The sequence below is a fragment of the Dasypus novemcinctus genome, chromosome 10, assembly GCF_030445035.2.
Source record: "Dasypus novemcinctus isolate mDasNov1 chromosome 10, mDasNov1.1.hap2, whole genome shotgun sequence".
Taxonomy (NCBI): Eukaryota; Metazoa; Chordata; class Mammalia; order Cingulata; family Dasypodidae; genus Dasypus; species Dasypus novemcinctus.
In genome coordinates, this window is record NC_080682.1 from 71892031 (window position 1) to 71915061 (window position 23031).

Below are 23031 nucleotides of genomic sequence, written 5' to 3' on the forward strand. Positions count from 1 at the left end.
GAACTATTGTGATTAGTAATCGAAGAATATGTGGCATTGGTGTGGAGAAAGTGGCCATGGTGGCTGCCGGGGGTAGGAAGTGGGAGGAAGAGATGTGATGTGGGGGCATTTTTGGGACTTGGAGTTGTCCTGGGTGGTGCTGCGGGGACAGCTACTGGACATTGCCTGTTCTCCCATGGCCTACTGGGTGGACTGTGGGAGAGTGTGGGCTATGGTGTGAACCATTGACCATGAGGTGCAGTGGTGCTCAGAGATGCATTCACCAAGTGCAATGAATGTCTCATGATGATGGAGGAGGTTGTTATGGGGGAAGGAGTAAGGGGAGGGGATGGGGGTTATATGGGGACCTCATAGTCTTTGAATGTAACATTAAAAAATAAATAAAGACCAAAAAGACAAAAGAAAAAGGAAGGTTAATCTGGAAAAAAATAAACACTTTAATTAAAAAACAAAAACAAAAACAAAGAGTAAAGGGAAAGGGAAATAAGGAGGAGAAGAGTGGAGAGCAATGCACTAAAACTGTCACAGTTTTTCAGACTGCTATGACAAATACCACACAATGGGTTGGTTAAAACAACAGGAATTAATTGGCTTATAGTTTTGAGGTTAGGAAAAGTCCAAAATCTAGATAATTCCAGGACTTTCTTTCTCCCCAAAGACTGTAGCATTCTAGGGCAAGCTGCTGGCAATCCTTGAAATTCCTTGGTTTTCCCATCACACAGTAATGTCTTCTCCTTTCTCTTCAGGGTTCCCACTGACTTCCTAGTTCTGGATCCTTCCTGTAGCTTTCTCTTTATAAAGATTCCAATAAACTGGATTAAGACATACCCTGTTTCAGTTGGCCACACATTAACTAAAAATACATCTTCAAAAGGTCCTGTTTACAATAGCTTCATACCCACAGGAATGCAGATTAAGATAAAAATCATGTCTAAATTGGGGTGCATAATTCAGTCTAATGCAGCTACTCTGGTCAGTGCATCATGATTTGAGGTTGGAAGAGACACAGATGTTCACATAACTGGTGCATTTGCTTAGGCTCACAGGCTGTCTCTGGACAAGCTGCACAAACAGAATAGACTTCGGAGGAAGAAAAAAATAAAGAGGCTATGATTACTGAATCCCTCCCATCTTCTTACCCACAGTGATCAAGGTTTACCCCCATAGAAAGTTAAATCCTTTGCACTTCTGTTTTGCATCACTTGACCCCTTTGGCAACTATTTGGGAAGCAGGACCCCATGCCCTGTGGGGTGGAACTTCATCTGAATCTGGAGTCTGACAGGGTATGCAGATGATCAGGTTTAGGTAGCAGAACCATACACGCCTGGACAGAATTAACCATGGTGGTAGCTGAGAAGAACAAATAGTCCCTGTTCTAAGAGACAGCTGAGAGGATGAGGGAACCTGAAAAGTACCTAAAATAGTATTAGTTACTAAAATTATGGGGAAGGCTTAGTATAATAAGGATTACTAATATTTGGATTGTCATTAGGGTTGTTGTGAGGATTAAATAAATTAATGTGTGAAATTCTTAGAACACCGCCTGGCTCATACATAGTAAGTGCTCAATAAATGTTAGCTCTTATTATCATGTCTTTACACTGTACAACACATTTTCCTAAATATAATATAATTCTTATACTAATCTAATAAAACAGTGTTTTGCACATACTCTTTTATAGATTCTGAAAGTGAAACTCAGAGAAATCAAATGATTTATACATTGTCACAAATCTAAGTGTTAGGGATGCAAATTCAAATTCTCTTAAGAGTCAATACATCTGTTTTATAACCGTGGTTCTGAATATAGACCTATTCTGTGATCTAGGGCAAGATACTTAATCATTCAAGCCTCAATTTCCTAATCAACAAAATAAGGGAGGTTAACTTGCATCAGAGATATCCAAAGTTGGATGATTATCAGAACCACCTGAGGTATGTTGTTCTAAAAGTCAGCTTATAAGTCATAGAAACTCAGCAGTAATTTTGTTGCTGTATGAAGATCACAGAAATGAGAAATCAAGATTTATAAGCTGTGTTCAATATTGTGCAGGGGGGGGAAACGGACTTTGGCCCAGTGGTTAGGGCATCCGTCTACCATATGGGAGGTCCGCGGTTCAAACCCCGGGCCTCCTTGACCCGTGTGGAGCTGGCCATGCGCAGCGCTGATGCGCGCAAGGAGTGCCGTGCCACGCAAGGGCGCCCCCCGCGTGGGGGAGCCCCATGCGCAAGGAGTGCAACCGTGAGGAAAGCCGCCCAGCGTGAAAAGAAAGAGCAGCCTGCCTAGGAATGGCGCCGCCCACACTTCCCGTGCGGCTGACGACAACAGAAGCGGACAAAGAAATAAGATGCAGCAAATAGACACCAAGAACAGACAACCAGGGGAGGGGGGGGGGGGGAATTAAATAAATAAATAAATCTTAAAAAAAAAAAAAATATTGTGCAGGGGGTGAGAAACTAAAGGCACTACTAGAACTCAGAACATCTGCCTCCTGGTCCAGAATCTGCTTTATCATACTATGTCATTTCTCAATGTTATGTTAAACTTCAAATATTTTAATGATACAAATATTTTTCTTAAGATATTATATTGGTTTTCCTCTCTGTCTCCTGGAAAACATGAAAGAGAAAGTGTTTATTAAGGGTCAGAGAAATTTATTTCTAAAGTCCCAATTTTGCATAGGTTCCTGTAGGCATAAGCATAGCCACATTTCTGGGAACAAAATGGAATCTGTTTTATTGGCTCATAAATGTTTTACTCACTCATAAATGTTTTGTGGCCTTTATAATTACACTCAGCAAATGGTTCTGGCCTGTTCCCTTTTTCCTGCTCAAGTTCATTTGTTCATTTTTTTATGACTCTGCCCATGTCCTTAAGAGTAGATTGTTTACAGGGGGAGATAAATATACATTTACAAGACAATGTAGTAAGAGCTAAAATGGGGGTAAGTGTGGGTGCTTTGGGTCTCAGAGGATTTTGTTGTAAGACAATTGTCTAGAAAGTTAGACGTTTTGAGTAACAAGGATTTTATTAATCTCAGAATCTTTTCTTTAAAATATAAGGGCTAGTTCTGGCAATTTGAGCCAGGTATTTTTACACAAAACTGTTGTATAGTGAAGGCAGAGCATATGAGCTACAGGGAGTTCCCACTAGATAGGAATTGTAAATAGAAAGCTCTCTACTGCTGAAAGAAGAAGAATGTCTTCCAGGGAATGAAGTTATGGAGAAAATACACCATGAATTACTAAGAAAGAAACCACAATTTCCAACACTCTAGTCTTGCTAAGGAGAATGGGATTAAAACTCCTTACAAGGGAAATGAAAATCCAAGAATACCAAGTCTGCTCCTCCCTGTTAAATCCACAAAGGCTCAGGAGCAGTAGAGAAGCAAGGACAGAGGAAGGGGTCTAGATAAAGGTGCAAGGGATGGCTCCCTAGGGGATCACAGACTACAAGCTCTGTGGAGAAGCCCCAGGAGTCCTGGATGCCCTGCTAGAAGGATGTCGAGGTGTGGAGAGGATGCAGGCAGTGCCCTTTGGAGGAATGGGAGCAGCATGAGCTGGGCGAGACACCAGGGAGAAGATGAGACCAAGCCATCTCAGGTAGCAAACACCGGGACATTCATAGGGATGCCTTCCTCTACATCATGAGTTTATACTGATGAGGCAACTTTTACAGATACCATGCTGGAAAGAGGCAAGTGAGGAGAGAAAACTTAAGAGAAGAGAGAAATTGATCTGATAATGTATTTGAAGTTAGAATTTTCCAAAGAGATTGAGTTCACAGTTTTAAAAGTAAAAGAAATTAACAAATTTGTTTCTCCTATACCCTTTTTCTCAACTATTTAGGAGAAATGGAACTCCAGAGTAAAGATGAAATTGGATATAGAAAAAAAGAAAAGTTTCATTTTTTTGTATATATGTTTGACCAATTACACATATATAATGTCCTCATTTATAAAAGTAAATGGTATTTTCCTTCAATTGTCTGTATAATTCATAGTAAGAAAAAGAACAAAGGCAACAGGAAAAAAAGAAAATCATATCAAACAACCTATTTTTGGAGCAAGCTAAATAATAAATCTTTTTTGCCATACTTTCCTGATGTGGCACGGCACTCCTTGCGCGCATCAGCACTGCACGTGGGCCAGCTCCACACAGGTCAGGAGGCCCTGGGTTTGAACCCTGGACCTCCCATGTGGTAGGCAGACACTCTATCTGTTGCGCCAAATCTGCTTCCTGTCCATCTTTTAAATGTTTGTGCCAATGTTGTGTATAAATTTTAATGATACCCCAAGTGATGCTTATTATCTTCCAAATGGAGTTCAACTTTTTCTCTGCTAGACACAAAGACTGGGAGAGATTACCATCACATCACACAGGTGCTGACTGAAGTGAGGCTGGGTTGTAGTTTTCATAAGACTCAGTCTACTCCTGGTTAACCAGCCCCTAGGCCTAGACTGCCATGCTTTCAACTAGGAGTCTCGTGCATTTGGCAGTGCCTTTTCCAGTGGCAGTCCTGAACTCTTTATTTTCTCCTCAACTGGGCAAATTTAAGCTTTATTTTTCAGAGGTTTTCAGCTTAGGTTTTTAGACTCCAATACCACACAGTTCCAAACTTGGAAAAGAACTTGATAATAAACCTGGTCAAGGCTCCTCAAGTCTCCAAATTTGTCTTTCCAGTTACTTGAGACTAATAAAACTCTGCCTGGGCAAGACTTAGATTTTCAGCCTTTGTCATGGACACAGAATTGGTCTTTGCCCTCAGGGAAAAACAGCAGAAAGAGAGCTGTTCACCTTCCCATGGTTCTCTTTTTACCAAGATCTTGGGATCTCTAGTCTTAGTTTCTTAAACAACTTTCTGATGCCTTTTAACAAGTGATTTTTAACTTTATTCAACTTCTCTTGTTGTTTTAGGAGATAGCATTAATCTCCCCAAAACTAAGACTTGGAAGCAGAAGTTTCTTAGTTTTGTATTTAATTTTACTACAATTTCCTTGGTTAAAAAAAAAAGCATTTATCGTACTATATGTTAGAGACAATAGTAAGTATGTTCTTTTAAAGACAGCTAAGGAAAATATACTACACTAGTGCTGGGAGTTTAGAAAGCATGAAAACCATGAGTTTTATAAGAAGAGCTTCTGAGTTTTTTTGTTTTTGAGTTTTGATAAGATTTGTCATAATATAATGAAGGTAGAATTATTTCCAGCAAGAAATATCATGTAAGATAAGTAAGTAAGAAGAAAGTAAGAAGAAAGGAAAATGTGAGGACAGAGGAAGAATGAGGTGAAATATTTAACAGGGTCAAATATTATGTATTGGGCCAGAATAATCACAAACTATAGCTGTTTTTCCTCCTGAATTCTGCAGATGAGCTCTCAGAAATTGAGAAAAGTCTATTTGACAAGACGTTGGTCAAGGCAAAGTTAAGAGAAGTAGGTTTTAGAAAATAATTCAGGGTTAAGAAGGAGAATCTTTTAGCATAAGAAGATCTAAACATAATGATTATCACATGTAGACCCAGCAAGTCTCTTATTGACAGAATGTCAACCCTTGGATTATTATAGATCTAATAATTTCAAATACCCACAATTGACCTAAAGTAATGTTTACTAAGCTAAACAGCAATCTAATATAATAGAAATCCACCTAATGTTTTCTTTTTCTTGCCCTTATGATAGTCTTTTCCTCTGAAACATGGGGATGAAATTCTATGAGTCTTGACCCATACTATAGATCCTGAAGTATTAGGTGTATTTGTAATTACTAAGAAAAATATCATAATTCCAAAAATGTATAAGTACCTAGGGAGCAGAGAATGGGGGAAGGAGAAAAGGGATGAGCGATAGAAAGGGAGTGAGACCTCGTTCTCATAAGGTGCAGTGGGACAATATCAATGGGCAAATATGCACTTTCACCCTTCGGAGGTAAAAAATTGACTAAATTGACTAGACATTACCTAGTCAACATTGGACACTAAAGATCTTCATGCAAACAATGGAGCATAAAAGGAAGCCACTTGTAAATACCATTTAATTATCAGATAAGAATTTGCTTGGTGACCCCAGACACAAGAAACATTATATTTAATTCATATAAAAATAAAAATGCCTTAGCATCCACTCATAAGTAAAGTCAATTTGTGAGTCCCCTTACCCATGGGTTTGTACAAGATCCTTGAAGATCACTATTTTGGAAAACTGGAAGAAAAGCCCAGTTCTTAGTCCCTAGTAGTCAACATCATTATTATTACCTCTGCTAAACAATTCTCCTGCCAAATGTTCTCTGGACAGACCACATAAATATGACTGTCACCACAGTGCTTCCTACTGATCACAGCTCAGCCATGGTATGACCTCATGCTGCTGCTAAGGAAATCCCATCCTCCATAGGCATCCACACAGGCAACACCCCATTTGGAAAAATACAGAAGTGGGCTTTAGATCTCCATTTACTTTCCATAGTTTAGGAAAATTACCTTCCTCTGGGATTGGGTCACTCCTCTCTTTACATGTATGAGGTCATGAGGTCCAGGGTTCAATCTCCAGTACCTCCAGATATATACATACATATCATTTATCATTTCTGGTTCACCTCATTGTTCCTGTGGGCTATAATTACCCTCTGGTGTCATTTCTAAACTCCGTTACAGCTTTGCTTCCACTACCTTCTATTGCTTTTATCATGAAATGTTTTATTTTTATATAGTATAGATCTAACAATACAACTATAAATATATTGCTTTATGTAAATTGCTTTTTAAATAAGTTAAGAGAAGGAGAATACATAACCCATTATACTGCCTTTTATAATTACCAATAGAATTACCTTACTGTAGATTCAACTTATTCTCTGGGATTACTTGCTTTCTGAAGAACTTTATTTAGTGTTCCTTGTAAGGCAGGCCTGGTAGCAACACATTCTCTGAGTTTTTGTTTATATGGAAATATCTTTACATTACCTTTAGTTTTGAAAGATAGTTTTGGTGGGTATAAGAGTCTTGGTTAACAGTTTTCTTTCAGAAATTTGAATAAGCCATTCCATTCATTGCCTTTTGGTGATCATTATTTCTGATAAGTAGTCAGCAGTTATCTTATTGTGTTTATTCTTATGTGATGAGTTCTTTTTCTTCCATTGCTTAAAAATTTTTCTTTTTTGTCTTTGTTTTTCAAAATATTTGTTGTGATGTATCTGGTTCAAGATCTTTTTGTGCTTTTCCTATTTGAGCTTCTTGAGCTTCTTGGATATGTAGGTTAACACTTCTCTTCAAATTTGTGAAGTATCAGCCATTATTTTGTCTATTATTCTTTCTGATCTCTTTTTCTTTTCTTCTCCATTTCTGGTATTTCTAATATATGTATGTTGCTCTGCTTACTGAAGCCCTCTATTTCTCTGGGGCTATGTTCATTTTATTCATTTATTTTTTCAATCTTTCATCAAATATAAATGTATTATTGAGATCTGTTTCATGGCTTAACATATGTATTTGAGAATGTGTAATCTGCTGTTATTGGGTGGAGATTTAGATGATACTTCTGCCACCTCACATTTACTATTGAGCCCCTATAATGAATCTTTCATTTAATTATTTCACTTTTTAACTCCAAAATTCCTGTTGATTTGCTTTTATAATTGTTACTTTATTTATATTTTCTATTTGTTGATACATTGTCATCCTCCATTCCTTTATATCCTTTAACATGGTTTCCCTTAGTACTTTGAACATTTTCAATGTAGCCTCTTTGTAATCTTTGTGTGTTATGCACAGCATCTGGGCCCTTTCAAAAACAATTTCTGTTGCTTATTTTTTCTTTGCATAGTTAACAAATTTTAATTTTTCTTTATAAACCTTATAGTTTTTTAAATCTAGACATTCTAGATAGTATATTGTAGCTATTCTGGGTACTGTTCTTTCTCCAAAGCTTATTTTTGTGTGTTATTTTTAACTTGGCTGAATATTTAAGTGAAGTCAATTTCCCTGCAGAGTGTAGTCCCTGATGTCATTCTTCAGAGTGGAACCTGAGATGAGAGTGGTTTTAGCAAGACTCCTTTTGGTTGTCTCTAACTAATCATTCTCTATAGCTTTCTGCCTCTGTTCATACCTACCACATCCAGTTATTAACCACTCTAATTGCTGGCTAATGGTGCTATTATTTTCAACAATACCCTGAGGCATAAATTGTTCCACATCATGATCCAATTAAATTTGGAATAATTTTGTAGGGGTAGTTTTTAAGGCCAGTCTTTGAGGTTTGTTGCAATGCCAGTTGGACTCATGGCTGTACTGTTCACTGATTGTCTCTGGTAAACCCTTAGTTGGTCTGTGCTTTACCTTGCTACTTTCATAGAATTACCTGCCTCCACTTAATTGCTTACCACCAAAATCTCCTTTCTTTTAAACAATGCCTTTAGGCTTCAACATCCTCATATGCTGTCCCAAATTAAGTTATATCCCTTAAGTAGAGCTTAAGAGCTCTCTGTTCTTACATCAGACCGTTTTCCTTGTTTAACATTTCTGTGTCAATCTCTGAAGCTGGGAGTCAGGACTGTGTTTCACTTTTCTTGGAATGAGAACCCTGTTTAGAAGCAGGAGTCATCTTGACTTGCTGCCCTTGTGTTAAATGCCTTTCCCAAGGACGAATGAAGTAAAGTCCATTTAGTGACCAAGATTCACTACCTGATATACTAGCAGTAGAACCTCCCCCGCCGCTCCCCCCCTGTGGGGAGCCACCCGCAGTGAGGTCTGTTTACAGCCTCCAACAACAAGGCGGATCTCATAACTACTACAGACCTGCCCCGCCACTTCCTTCTTCTTCTTCCTCCTTGTTTCTTTGTTCTCCCTTTCCCGCCACAACTCTGGTGACCACAGCGATAGGCATGCACAAGGCACGAGACTCTGCAGACCCGGCACGAGCTTTCAGCCAATCCCCTCCTTGGACGTCTGCCACCCGCAAAACCAGCCTATCACCTATGGACACGCTCCCTTCCCTCAGTATAAATTCCCATGTTCTACCCCCAATAAACGAGGCTTGATCAGAATCCTGTCTTGCCTCCATTCTTTCTCTTTCCCTGCCCCTACCCCTGCTTCTTTCCACAGGTTCCTGGACTCGCCCCCGCCGGATCAGACACCTCCCCCCCTCCCCAACTTTAAGGACTGGGTGAAGAAAAGATGTCTCTGCCCTCTCAGCTGCAGTTGTCTGGCATTTAGTCTGTCCAACACACAGATGGAGATAGAGGATGTGGTATGCTAGTGGCCTAACTATCCTAGCGAGTTATCACATGAATTGACTGAGCTGGGAAGAGAGAGAGCCCTGTTTTCTTGGCTGAACCTTCCCAGAGTACAACTTCTTCATGTTGAGCTTATGAGGTGGGAGGAAGGGGATGGTAGAGAAGGAGTGAGGTTGTTATGACTCAAGTGACACAGACACTAGTGTTTTATTTTTTTAACAAATCAATTTTATTGATACATATCAATGAAGCATAAATCCATCCAAAGTGTACAATCAAAGGCATTAAGTGCAATCACATATTTGTGCATTCATCACCTCATTCTTAGGGTATTTTCATTATTCCAATAATAATATAAACAAAAAATAAACAACCAAAACTCATAACCTCTCAATCTCTCTATGCTTCCCCTGCTGTACATAGCTGCTATTCATTTTCCTTCTCTCTAGTATATTTTGTAAAAAGTCTTATATATGCAATATCCCCCAAATTCATGTTTTACATGAGGTTTTACTATGTTAATGAGTCCCATGTTACAGTGTTTAAGTTTTCTTCTAGTAATATACATGACCTTAGACTTTCCTTTTCAACCACTGTCACACCCATGTACTAGTTCTGCTAGCTACAAACACCATGATTTGCTTTAACCATTCTATTCATTTCCAAAGATTTACAATCTTTCTACCAATTTTGCACAGATTAAACCTCAGCTTTCCATTCTCTACCCTCCTTCTATTTACTGGTGAACTATATTCTAATTATTAACTCCATGAGTTTACATGATATATTTAGTTCATAATAGTGCAATCAGACAGTATTTGTCCTTTTCGTGTCTGGCTTGCTTCACTCTGTATATTGTCCTCCAGGCTCATCCATGTTGTCATATGCTTCACAACTTCATTTCTTCTTACTGCTGCATAATATTCTGTCATGTGGATACATTACAATTTGTTTATCCATTCATCAATTGATGGAAGCCTGGGTTGTCCCTAACTATTGGCAATCAGGAATAATGCTGCTATGAACATTGGTGTGCAGATGCCTGTTCATTCTCTACTCTCAGTTCTTCTGGATATATACCTAGTAATGATATTGCTGGGTCACATGGCAAGTCTGTATTCAACTTCCTTAGGAACTGCTAAATAATCCTCCACAGTGGCTGTACCTTTCTACATTCCTATCAACAATGAATAAGCATTCTTATCTCTCCATATTCTCTCCAACATTTACCATTTTCTGACTTTTTAATAGCAGCCATCTAATAGTTGTGAAATTACATCTCATTGTAGTTTTGATTTGCATTTCCCTAGTTGCTAGTGACATTGAATATTTTTTCATGTGTCTCTTTGTCATTTGTATTTCATCTTTGAAAAATTGTCTTTTTAAATCTTTTCCCCATTTTTTAATTGGGTAGTTTGTCTTTTTATTATTGAGTTTATGATCTCTTTTTATATCATAGATATTAAATCATTATCAGGTATGTGATTGCCAAATATTTTCTCCCATTGAGTCGGCTGCCTTTTCACCCATTTGACAAAGTCCTTTGAGATGCAAAAATGTTGAATTTTGAAGAGGCCCCATTTATCCATTTTTTCTTTTGTTGTTCATGCTTTAGGTGTAAGGTTTAAAAATCTATCACCTACCACAAGATCTTGAAGGTATTTTCTTACATTTTCTTCTAGGAGTTTTATAGTTGTCACTTTTATATTTAGGGCCTTGATCCATTTTGAGTTAATTTTTGTAAAAGGTGTGAGATACAGGTCTTCTTTTGGATATGGCTGTCCAGTTCTACCAGCACCATTTGTTAAATAGACTGTTCTGGACCAGCTGGGAGGGAATGACAGTCTTGTCAAACATCACTTGACTATAGCGTGAAGATCTATTTCTGAGTTCTTGGTTCAGTTCCCTTGGTCAATGTGTGTGTTTTTATACCAGTACCATGCTATTTTTACCACTGTAGCTCAGGAATATACGTGTATTTGTCAGCCAAAGGGATATTGATTCAAAGTACCAAAAATATGTTGGTTTTTATAAAAGGGTATTTATTTGGGGTAAAAGCTTACTGTTACAAGGTCCTAAAGAGTCCAACTTAAGGTACTATAAGAGGTACTTCCTCACCAAAGTCTGTTGCCTCATGTTAGAGCAAGATGGCTGCCAATCTGCACAAGGGTTCTCCCTCTTAGTCTCCATAGGTCTAGCTTCTTCTGATCTCAGCTTGGGTTGGCATGGTGCTCTATTGCTCTGTTCTCTTCAGCTGCAAACTATAAGGCAAATGGTTTATCTCTCCCCAGGGCTGCAAGATCAAAATGCTCTTCCCTGTCTATGGATCTGTTTCTCTTTTCTCATGTATCTGCTTCTGTGTTCTTGATTGAGTGTCTGTTTATATAGTCCACCAAGGGGACAGGGACTTAACCCTGTATGCCCTAATGATGTGGTCAAATCAAATCCCTGTCTTGATTAAATCAAGTAAACAGGAAGTCTTTGAATTTAAATCAGTCAAAGCGTAGCATGCCTAGAGACACAGACCAGTTTACAAACATAATCTATACCTTTTTTTAGAACTCATAAATAATCTCAAACTGCCACCATGCTTTTTAGTCTAGACATGAGAGTCCTCCAAATTCATTCTTCTTTTTTAAGATCTCTTTGGCTCTTTGAGGCCCCTTACCCTTCCAAATAAATTTTTTATTGGTTTTGCCAACCAGTGGTTTTTAATTTATTAGATTTACTGAAATAAAAGTTTCTTCTCTTCCAATACACCCATAGAGGTTTCAGAAATTTTGATTTTTAAAAAATAATTTTCTCCAGTTATAGTTGTTTCACAGGGCAGAGAGTCCATGGAGCTCCCCCTACTACCATTTATTAAGTCAACTCTAAGAGCAATTAATCCACAAGAAATTATGCTTCTGAGCATTGAGCTAAGGTATTTCCATTGGTTATATATTTTCATTCTTACAGTGATCCAAAGATCAAATGTTGTCCCCATTGTATGGATGAGGAGGCTAAACCCAGATATGTTGTCATTTGCCAGAGGTATTTTAAGTGCCTGATGATCTATGATTTGAATACAGACAGATCAACTTTAGCACCCATACTTTTTAGCCACATTACTGCTGCCTCCCATGCTTCACTATCCTGTATCAAGAGTTAATTCTAAGAGGGAGAAAAAAGGACATGACTAACAGACATACTCAGTACTAGGATTTTTCCATAAATGGGTTGCACACAACTGAAGTCTGTGGAACTTGCCTATGCCACGATAACTTAACTGAGTGACTGCTGGGAGAACTAAACCAGCTGCTGGGAAGTTGTGCCCTTGTTTAGAGAATTGGTCTCCTTTTTCCTTTCCTGCCAGCAGTCTTTAGGATTTTTATATTCTGATTTGATTTTGCATTCAATGTGTAATTGCTGTACAAGATTGAAAATGCTATTTGCAATGTAATTCTAAAGAGGTTTATACTCTTGCATAATTGAAATGGTTGGCTTGCAACAGCACACCGCACCCAGAAATGCCTACTTAGCTAAACAAGGACTTCCAAGTCCATTCTTTACAATATTCAATGGCAACTAGGGAAATTATGTCCTGTTGCTTCTTGAGTTTTTCTAAAATGTTGTATTTATATTAAAGTTTTTAAATTCAAGGTGATAATTCCTTCCTCTTCCTGTTCATCAGCATAATTTTGTGAAGACGTGTGTTTATGATTTTGTGAATGAAAACCATTCCTTGATGGTTGACAATTATGAAAGTGTGTCATAAACTTTAAAGAGTTTCCCAAATGAAAGTTTTTGTTATCATTCCTCAGAGACAACACCAGTACTTGGAATTGCTAACATTATATTTATAATCTTTGCTGGGATGAATTCTCCAATTATTTTTCAAGCCTCACTTTGTGGAAGTAAGTAATCTAAATACTCTGAGGTTTTCTCTAGTTTTCTTTCTCTTCATCATTAATATCTATGAAGGTACATTATTTCATCCTCTAAGCTTTAATCAAAAATATTTCTTGGGCACCTAGGATTTACAAGGCACTATGCTAAGCCCTAGGAAAAACACCTAGGGAAAGTAAAACATGTTCCCTATCCTCCAGCTTCACTATTATCTGGGAAGATGAAACAATATTTGAAAGTGGAAAAAGTCAAATACCAGCTCCAATGCACACTAGCAATATAACCTCCAGCAAGTTACTTAACTGCTCTGAGCCTCAGTTTCTTCATCAATAAAATGAGACTTATATTACCTATTTGGCAAATTTATGAGGCATAAATAAAATCATTTATGTAAAAGCTAGCACCATAAATTCAGACATGAATTTGTGCTTATACATGATACAGATGATTATAATGATGATGGTGATATGTAAGTATGTATATATAACACACACACTTACATCATCATCATTTTATCCATGAGACATGGTTTGCATGTTTGACCATGAAACAACAGTTAAAACAAATTTCTGGGTCTAATATGTTCAGTAGCATGAATCAGATAGATGCATATGTGAAATCTGCCTGTGTTTTTTTTTATATTTATGAAGATATTTATGCTACCCAATAACTTATTTCCTTTGAGAGCCAGAGCCAAGCCTGTTTCATATTTATGTACATTTTTGAGGCACTGGTTTATTATCTGCATGTACTAATTAAAGAGGCACAATGTGCATGAAAGTACTCATTTATGATGCATTTGTACCTCAGGTCTTTAAACATGAAACTCAAGATAGTGCATCAGTACTTTTTTTTTTTGTCTTGAGCTTTGTATTAGTTTTCCATTTCCATAGCAAATTACCATAGATTTAGTGGATTAAAAGAATACATTATTATCTGACATGAAATTTCCAGTGAAAGTAATGGAGGAAGAATTCACAATGAACAAAAGCTGCAGTTATGTCACATACCGTGTTTCCTGAGTAGTTCCACTGAGTAGTTGAATCACCCATGGTCACTATAAAAGCTAATCATTAGACCCAAGAATGTTTTCCAGAGACAAGAGTTCAGACATTCCATTGAATAATACTGCCAGGATTCATGAAGGAGCTGAAGCCTCTAAGAAAAAGCCCACATTTTCTTTTAGATTCTGCATTCTTTTGCTTGCTATCTTCAGAGAGGCAATTATCTACCTTAGTACTCAGTGACTGTGTATCTAGGCAGAAAAGAATGTGGATGGGAAGTGTCATGGCTGGATGGGATTATTCTGAGACCCAGATTGGAGAGGCACATGCTGGTTTGTGAGTTATTTCGGGGTAATTTGGGGCTTCTTAATTAAGCTAATAATCTCACAGTGTTGTGTGTTCATATTGTATTTTGTCCTTTTGAGGTTCATTTTGATTGATCTAGAAGATTCCATACAGGTATTTTTTTTTTCATTCCATATAAATACACACATATATATTAATATTTATCAGATATTAAATTATAAATCCAACCATTTGGTTTATAAAATTATAGACATAATTCTAAAGTGATGTCCAATGATCCTCCTCTTTGTATAATCTCCTATTGAGTATGGGTGGAACCTGTGAATATGAGGAAATATCACTAACTGGATTATGTCACTTTACATGGTAGGAGATTTTTCAGATGTATTCAAGTTTCTTAATAACTTAGTTAATAAGGGAGGCTATTCAGGTCAGCTGCTCTAATCACATGAGCCCTTTAAATCTGGGTCTAGGGTTCAGAAAGAGAGGAAGTCAGAGATTTTATGCAGGAGAGACTTCTTTTTTTCACTTTTTAAATTTTTTATTTTTTAAAGATACTTAGACTACATAAATGTTACATTAAAAATGTAGGGGATTTCCATATGCCCCACTCCCTATCCCTCCACACTTTCCCATATTAACAACACCTTTCATTAGTGTGGTATATTTGTTACAATTAATGAACACATATAAGGAGTAACTGCCATGCTATGAAAAGGGCCACATGGCAGGGATGGATAGTCAACGTTTAGGAGCTGAAAATGATCTCTGACTGACAGCCAGCCCCTACAGTAATGAGGAACTGAATTCTGCCAAGAATGTGAATAAGATTGAAAGAAGATCCTGAACCTCAGATAACCCCAGCCACACCTTGATTTCAACCATGTAAGACCCTGAGTAGAGAACTCATTGAAGCTGTGCCTGCTCATGATCCACAGAAACTATAAAATAATAATGCTGTACTGTTTTAAGCTGCTAGATATGTGTGAATTTTTTATACAGCAGTGGAAAACTAATACAGAGCTCATGACTAAGAAAGGCAAGTATGCTTTCTTGAGCTCTACAATTAAAGACCTGAATAGGTACAAATGTACCTAACTGAGCACTTTTGTGCACATCGTGCATTTTTAATTAGAACATGATGAATATCTTGAAAATTTTGCACAAATATAAAACAGGCTTGACTCCAACTCTCAAAGGAACTAAAAAGTGAGTGGGTGGGATAGACAAGCTTATAAATGTAACAAAAAATACAAGGAATGAACAATAAAGGTGAGATGATAAAAATGCTGGTTATAGGCTAAGGATGGAGAGTTCCATTTTCTCAGCTCCCATCTGAGACACTTACTCCACAATGTGGAAGAGAGGCTTTGAAATCTTGACCCATAGACATTGGGGCTATTAGAGACTCCTCTTCTGGGCTTTGCCTTCTTGATTTCAGCAGAAACCACTTGTACCATATCTCAACCTAAGAAAAAGCACATCTTTCTTTCTTTTTTAAAAAATTTTATGCAGTAAACTTATTACTGATCTGAAATGTCAAGAGTAACAGACTGGGAAATGGATATGGCTCAAATGATTGAGCTCCCACCTACCACATGGGAGATACCAGGTTTGATTCCCATGCCTCCGTGAGAAGATAGACAAGACAGTAACCTGGCACAGCAGTCTGGCTCAGTGAGATGATGCAACAAGATGACACAACAAGGAAACATAAAGAGGAAACACAATGAGAGAGACAACAAAAGCAGCAGCATAAGTGGCTCAAGCAATTGAGTGTCACTCTCTCATATAGGAGGTACAAGTTTGGTTTCTGGTGCCTCCTAATGAGAAGATGAGAAGACATAGAGAGCGTAGAGTGAATGGACACAGACAGCAGACAGCAAGCACTAACAATGAAGAGGAGGGGAATAAATAAATAAAATAAATCTAAAAAAAAAAGAGTAATAAAACTGCTTCCTCCAACTCTTTTTGCCACAAGATTGCTCTTATTTTATACTTTTTAAGATAAAATTTTATTTAAGTTTATCATTCCTATATATGTATATGAATATATATAATATATATAATCAGTAATTATATAATAAAAGTCTTGAACTTACAAAACAGTCAATTCATTGTAAGGCTCCCATACATCTCCCCACCACCAGCACCTTGCATCATTGTGAAACATTTGTTAGGAACTATGAAATTGCATCATCAAAATATTGCATATCTAAGACTGTTTTGCTTTGAAACTGAACAAATGTAAGTTAATATTGCAAAATGATGATATCAGACAAAAAAAAAAAAACAATTAAACTAAGTGAAGGAGACCAGGCACAGAGTAGTACATGTTGTATGATTCCATTGACATGAAATGTAAATATAAATCAATTTATAAAGATGAAATGAGATTAGTGGTTATGTAGATTTGAGGAAGGAATGCTAAGGGGTGTGAAATCTTTCTTTTTGAAGTAATTTAATTGTTCTAAAACTTTTGAGATGATGATATGCAAATTGCGATTATACCAGAAGCCATTGATTATGCACTTTGTTTTTTTTTTTTTTTTTTTTAAACAAATCAACTTTATTCATGCATATTGATAAACCATACAGTCCATCCAAAGTATACAATCAATAGCATTTGGTATAATCACATAGTTGTGTGTTCATCACTTCAATCATTATTAGAGTACTTTCATTAATTCAGTAATAATAATAAATGAAAAACAGACAAACAAAAAAATTCATCACCTCTCAATCTCTCTGTGCTTTTCCTGCTGTACATAGTTGGTATTTCTGACTATTCCTGCACATTTATTTATTTAATTTTTAAGAGCAGTATAGAGTCACATACTATAAATTTATCTAAAGTATACAATCAATGGCTTTTAGTATAATCACAGTGTTGTACGTTCATCATCACAAAAAAATGTTAGAACAATTTCATTACTCCAAAAAGAAAAACTACACAAAAACAGAAAAACAAGAAAATTCCTCACCTTTTGATCTCTGCATGCTCCCCCTACTGTATATAACTGGTATTTCTGGCTATTTGATTCTAAGAAATCAACTATTCTGTCACAATTTTAAAATACATTTGCATCAAATTGTTCATAACATTATTTTAAGGATTAAAAAAACCTCAAGAACATCTAAAGTTACATTCCTTTATGATAATATTCTGTCCCTCTTTTTAAATTAACTTAAACAGCAGTTTTATCACAGCACTATTTAATATAGTATTGATTTTTTGGTATTTGTTGTGATTTCTTTTTTGACTACCGTTAGGCTCTAACTCATGGTAAATTTAGCAAATGTTTCATATGCACTTGAAAAATATTTCTATAGATGGTAATGTCCACGGAGAGGGTTTTAAAATTTTTTTTAAACCTCGCTAATTTTTTCTGCTTGTTCTATGAATATTCAAGAGGCTTTGATTAAAACCCCTCGCATGATTATGGTTTTCCTGATTTCTCCTTGCAAACTGGCCAGTTCTTTCTTAATAAATTTTGATACCACCTTTTTTTTCAGTAGATCCAAGTTCAAGATCATCATCTGTTTCAAGTGAATTTTGTTTAAAAAACATAATAAAATGTTAAAGAATGTTTTTCCCTTTTGTTTATTTTGTCTTAGACCACTATTCTTCACTTGGTCCTAGAAAACAGATTCCTTTTTCATTCCTTTTCTTTTACATTTTCTGTATCGTTCTTTCTGTATCACTTACATACCTTAAAAATAATTAAACATTTATATTAAAATGTTAATCAAGATATCTATCTTTAATTTGTTAGATTAAGCAGTTCATATTTATTATGATTACTGATTTTTAAAATTTTTACTATCCAGTTTTCTATACTTTTTCTTTGGTATTTTATTCCATTACTCATTTTATTTAATCACTTAATCTTTATTATATTTTCCCTTCTTATGTCAAAGTCAAGTATTATATTTTAACTTAATAGTTGTGCAAACATTTAAAAAACCCATTCTATATTTAAAAGAGTGCAAAGTTCATCAAAAATTTCTTTCCTCCATCCCAGAAATATAAGACCCCAAGAAGGAGGTCCTTCTAATTGTCCAACTTTCATTTTATGGTTGCCTAGCACTTTAGTTCAATTTTATTTTACCTTACATTTTTATTTCTTTGTATATTTAATTTTCACTGCTATTTTAAGCTCAGGGCTTCCATATTTATTTCATGCCTATTTGCTTCTCATCACCAAACTGCACACAAATGTTTATCAATTTATATAACTGCAGTGTGATTTATTTTCATTATGTAGTTAGTAGATTTATTTCACGAATATATATTAATATATCCAGTTTCTAAGGTGGATTTTATGGCTTTTATTTTTATCCTTTTTAAAACAAGTTTTTATTTTTCTGAAGTAATACATACAGATGATTTAAAGAGTTAAATAATACACAAAAAGATTATAACAAAAATAGTTATCTACATCATTCCCTTATACCCACCTTCAAAAATTCCCCTCCCAATTATTACTTTGGTCTGCATTTTCTCTTTGTTGCTTTTGGAATTGTGAACATATACACACACACACACCCCTGTTGAATAATTAAATGTATTGATTGACACTATTATGATACAAAAAGATAAAAATATTTTGCCTTTCCTATACCTTCCACTCTTCTTCAGCAACCATTAAATATGATTATAATGCAATTACAATTTAAATCAATATTCAGTGTTTCATGTATTACAATTGTCTTTTTTTTTTTACTGCTGAACCAATTTTCCATTTTTGACTATCTTTTGATTATTTACTGGAGCTCATAATTTTTAGCTTTATTATATCTCTGGCCATGTTTTTGCATACCTTCCCACAATTCTGTAAAAATACTTTCAATGCAATGCTACATGGAGTCACATCTGCCAGATAGTATAGTAAATCACCTAGGAATAAAGTCCTTAATTGCTCCATCTTCCTGAGTGGAAAATGATTATTTTCTACCTTCACCCCTGTTGGATATTTGGCTGGGTTTAGCATTCTAGGTTAAAAAATCATTTTTACAATTATTATATGACCTCACTGATATGAAATGGCAAATTGATCAGACTCACAGAGCTAGAGTTTGGATGATGGGTTGACAGGAGACAGAAAGGGAGAAAAAGTTGTGAATGATAAAATTTTTAATACATGGCTTTGTTGTCTTTGGATTTCTGTTGTTGTTAAGAAGTCAAACAGCATTTTTATTCCTGTAGGGTCCTTGGAGTCTATGGAGTATTATTCCCACAGTACAAATTTTCATCTTCTTTTCTCTCTAATCATTCCAGGTGAGGTGACGCTGGTGAAGGGGTTGTTGTAGAAGATTGGATGAGTCAAGTAAAAAATAAATTCCAAAGGATTTTAGAACTGAATATAATAGAAATAAAATTTGAGTTGCAAAACAGATAAAGGAAAAACATGTAACCTTATTTTGAATAAACCTGAAATAAGAGATTGGGGCTTAGGTGTGTGACCATGTATTACACAGATTTACATGTCCTCATAGGCTGTGCTGGAAAAATAAAGCAACCCTACTCATCTCTATATCTTGTAATACGTAGGAGCAGATCAAAAGACAGGGTTTCTGGTGGCATCTAACTCCTAAAGAGAAGGGAAGGAGTAAGAGGCTATGTCTACACATACCAAGATCCTACTAGAAAATATGACTCAAAAGTCATTCTTATGCATGGAATAATTCCGCCTTTCAGGAGTCAGAGAAAGTGGTATATTAACTGTTGTTCTTCCACAGGAAAAGAAGCCTCAGGAAACTTAATATTCCTACCTAATATAATTCATATGTCTTTCACCCCAATTAAACAACAAGCTTCCTGAGGAAGGGAGCTTGTCTTCCATTTTTCACAATACCTTTTCATGTTACTCCCAAAACATGTCTATTACCTTCCACTACGAGGGGTCAGTGCAAAATTTTAGGTGATTAGATTATCAGGTGCTGAGGTGGGGGGAATAACATCTCAGATGAAAATGGAAATGACTGGAGTAACTACTGCGAGAAAATCTTATTTCCTTAGAAAACAGATATGAGACCTCCCTGCAGAAGGTTAAGATGATGTTTTGATAAATGTACTTCAATGTAGCTGCTGAGCCTCCTGGTCTGGATGTAGTCAGTTGGTGCCTGGACTATGGAGAGCTCAGGATGGAAATCTAAGAGAGAAAAGTAAGCAGTAAGTGAGAGATTGGTTCTATATGAAGAAATGATGAGAGGAGAAAAAATTCCATGGTAGTGGTGGTAGAGTGAGGTGTTAAAAAAAACTTTAAGGAAGAAAAAAATGATCAAAGAAATTTTGGGAGTGTTTCTTGTGAAGTATGTGTTATGAATCCCTACCTCATATCCCTAAAGGAATCTCAGCAAAGTCTGCATTAGTATTAGTGTGTTAGAGGATAGGATATTTTTTGTGTAAAATGCAAGGAGATTCTAAGTCATGGTTCCATGATGGCAGAGGGCAAATTTGGAGACTGTTCACTTAAATGAGGAAGCCAGAGGGCACAGCGTAGTGGATTCTGAGAAAGTAGAAGCCACAAGGTTGAAACTAAAATAAATGGAATATAAGATAATGGAAATATCCTTGTAAAAGATCAATATAGAAATTTCACTTAAGTATTCAATCTATCATCTTTCTATAAAACACATGCCTAACAAAAGCACATGAAGATTTTCTACCAAAATTTTGGTCAGCATTTAAAGAATTTGTTACTTGACTTCTTACAATTTTGTATGAGAGGAAATGGCAGTTCTTAAAACTAGCTTAGAGTTTGTACTTCATCTTTTTAAAAAGATTCTTGTCAGTAACTTATAACCTCTCATATTGTGGTGAAATCCCTCCCCTCCCCATAAACCCAACTATACACTCTTTCTGTTTCTGAACTACTACTATAATTTCATGATCAACAGCAAATTCAGTACTCTCTGGTACTACCTCTATGTTTGTTAGTAATCCTAGCTTCTTTCTGAATACAATGAGTTTTTCAAATATTCTCTTCTCGAATCTCTAGCCTTCCCAAATTGTCACTCATCCTTAGCAGATGCCCTTATCAATTTCACAAGGTAAATCCAAGTCATCAGACAAGAACGCCTTCAATTTCCTGCTATCAAATCTTCAAACTTAACTACTTCAAAACCCATCATTTCCTTAGTTTCTCCTATTAAATTACTGTATTCCTCCTCCTCCTTTCCAAACTTTTTGGCAACCTGTCTCCTCACACTTTCAGTATATTTATAGTATCAAGTATCCTTTATATTAACCCTAATTTTAACTTGTCCCTCCTAATGTATTCCTTTCTTTGGGTATTTAAAATGCCCGAGTCAATTCTATTAACACTAAACAAAGCAAAACCTGCTTAACCTAATTTTTTAACTCCTATCTTATCTCTCTCCTCTTTTTAAGAACCAAATATCTAAAAAGTTATCTGGGCTTTCTATGTCCAAATTTTCACCACCTTCCCCTACCTCAATCCACTGCAAATGGCTTCTGCCCTCATTAGTCCACTGAAAAACCTATCATTAAATTCACCAAAAGGGAAACGGACTTTGGCCCAGTGGTTAGGGCATCCGTCTACCATATGGGAGGTCCGCGGTTCAAACCCCGGGCCTCCTTGACCCGTGTGGAGCTGGCCATGCGCATCACGCAAGGAGTGCCGTGCCACGCAAGGGTGTCCCCCGTGTGGGGGAGCCCCACGCGCAAGGAGTGCGCCCATGAGGAGAGCCGCCCAGTGTGAAAAGAAAGAGCAGCCTGCCCAGGAATGGCGCCGCCCACACTTCCCGTGCCGCTGACGACAACAGAAGCGGGCAAAGAAACAAGACGCAGCAAATAGACACCAAGAACAGACAACCAGGGGAGGGGGGGGAAATTAAATAAATAAATAAATCTTTAAAAAAAAAAAAAATTCACCAAAAGCCATTTAAATCCAGGGCATTTTTATATTTTATCTTATTGTACTATCAGGAGTATTTAATCATGTTGATCATCCTCTCATTTTTGAAATAACTCTATTCTCCCAACTTTTCCATTTCATTTTTATGGTTTGAAAATATTTGACAAATACATATATATATATATACACACACACATACATACATACATATAAATTCCACCTTAATAAAGATGTCGATACATATTACCCTCACCTAGAAGAGTTTCCTCATGCACATTTGAGTCACTCTCCACCCCACCCCCCAACTAGAAGTAACTACTGTTCAGACTTCCATCATTATAGATAAATATTACCTAATCTTGAATTTTGTGTAAACCAAAGAATAAACTATATACTCTTTTGTATTTAGCTTTATTATCTCTGTATATTTTTTAGATCCATCCATGTTGTTGCATGTATCAGTTTTGTTTTTCTTTTCTATGCTGTTTAGTATTACATTGTATTAAAGTACAGCAATTTGTTTAGCCCTTTACCCAGTGATTGACATTTGGGCTGTTTCCAGTTTGGGACTAAGAATTGCATTGCTATTAACATTCTTGAATAAGTTGTTGCTGGAACTTCCCAGCAACAACCCTGTTTTATGAAAGAAAAGCCCAAATTTTTGCTCATTAACTGACCAAGTCTGTTGTGCTATACATCCAGTTCCATAAGCCAGAGACCT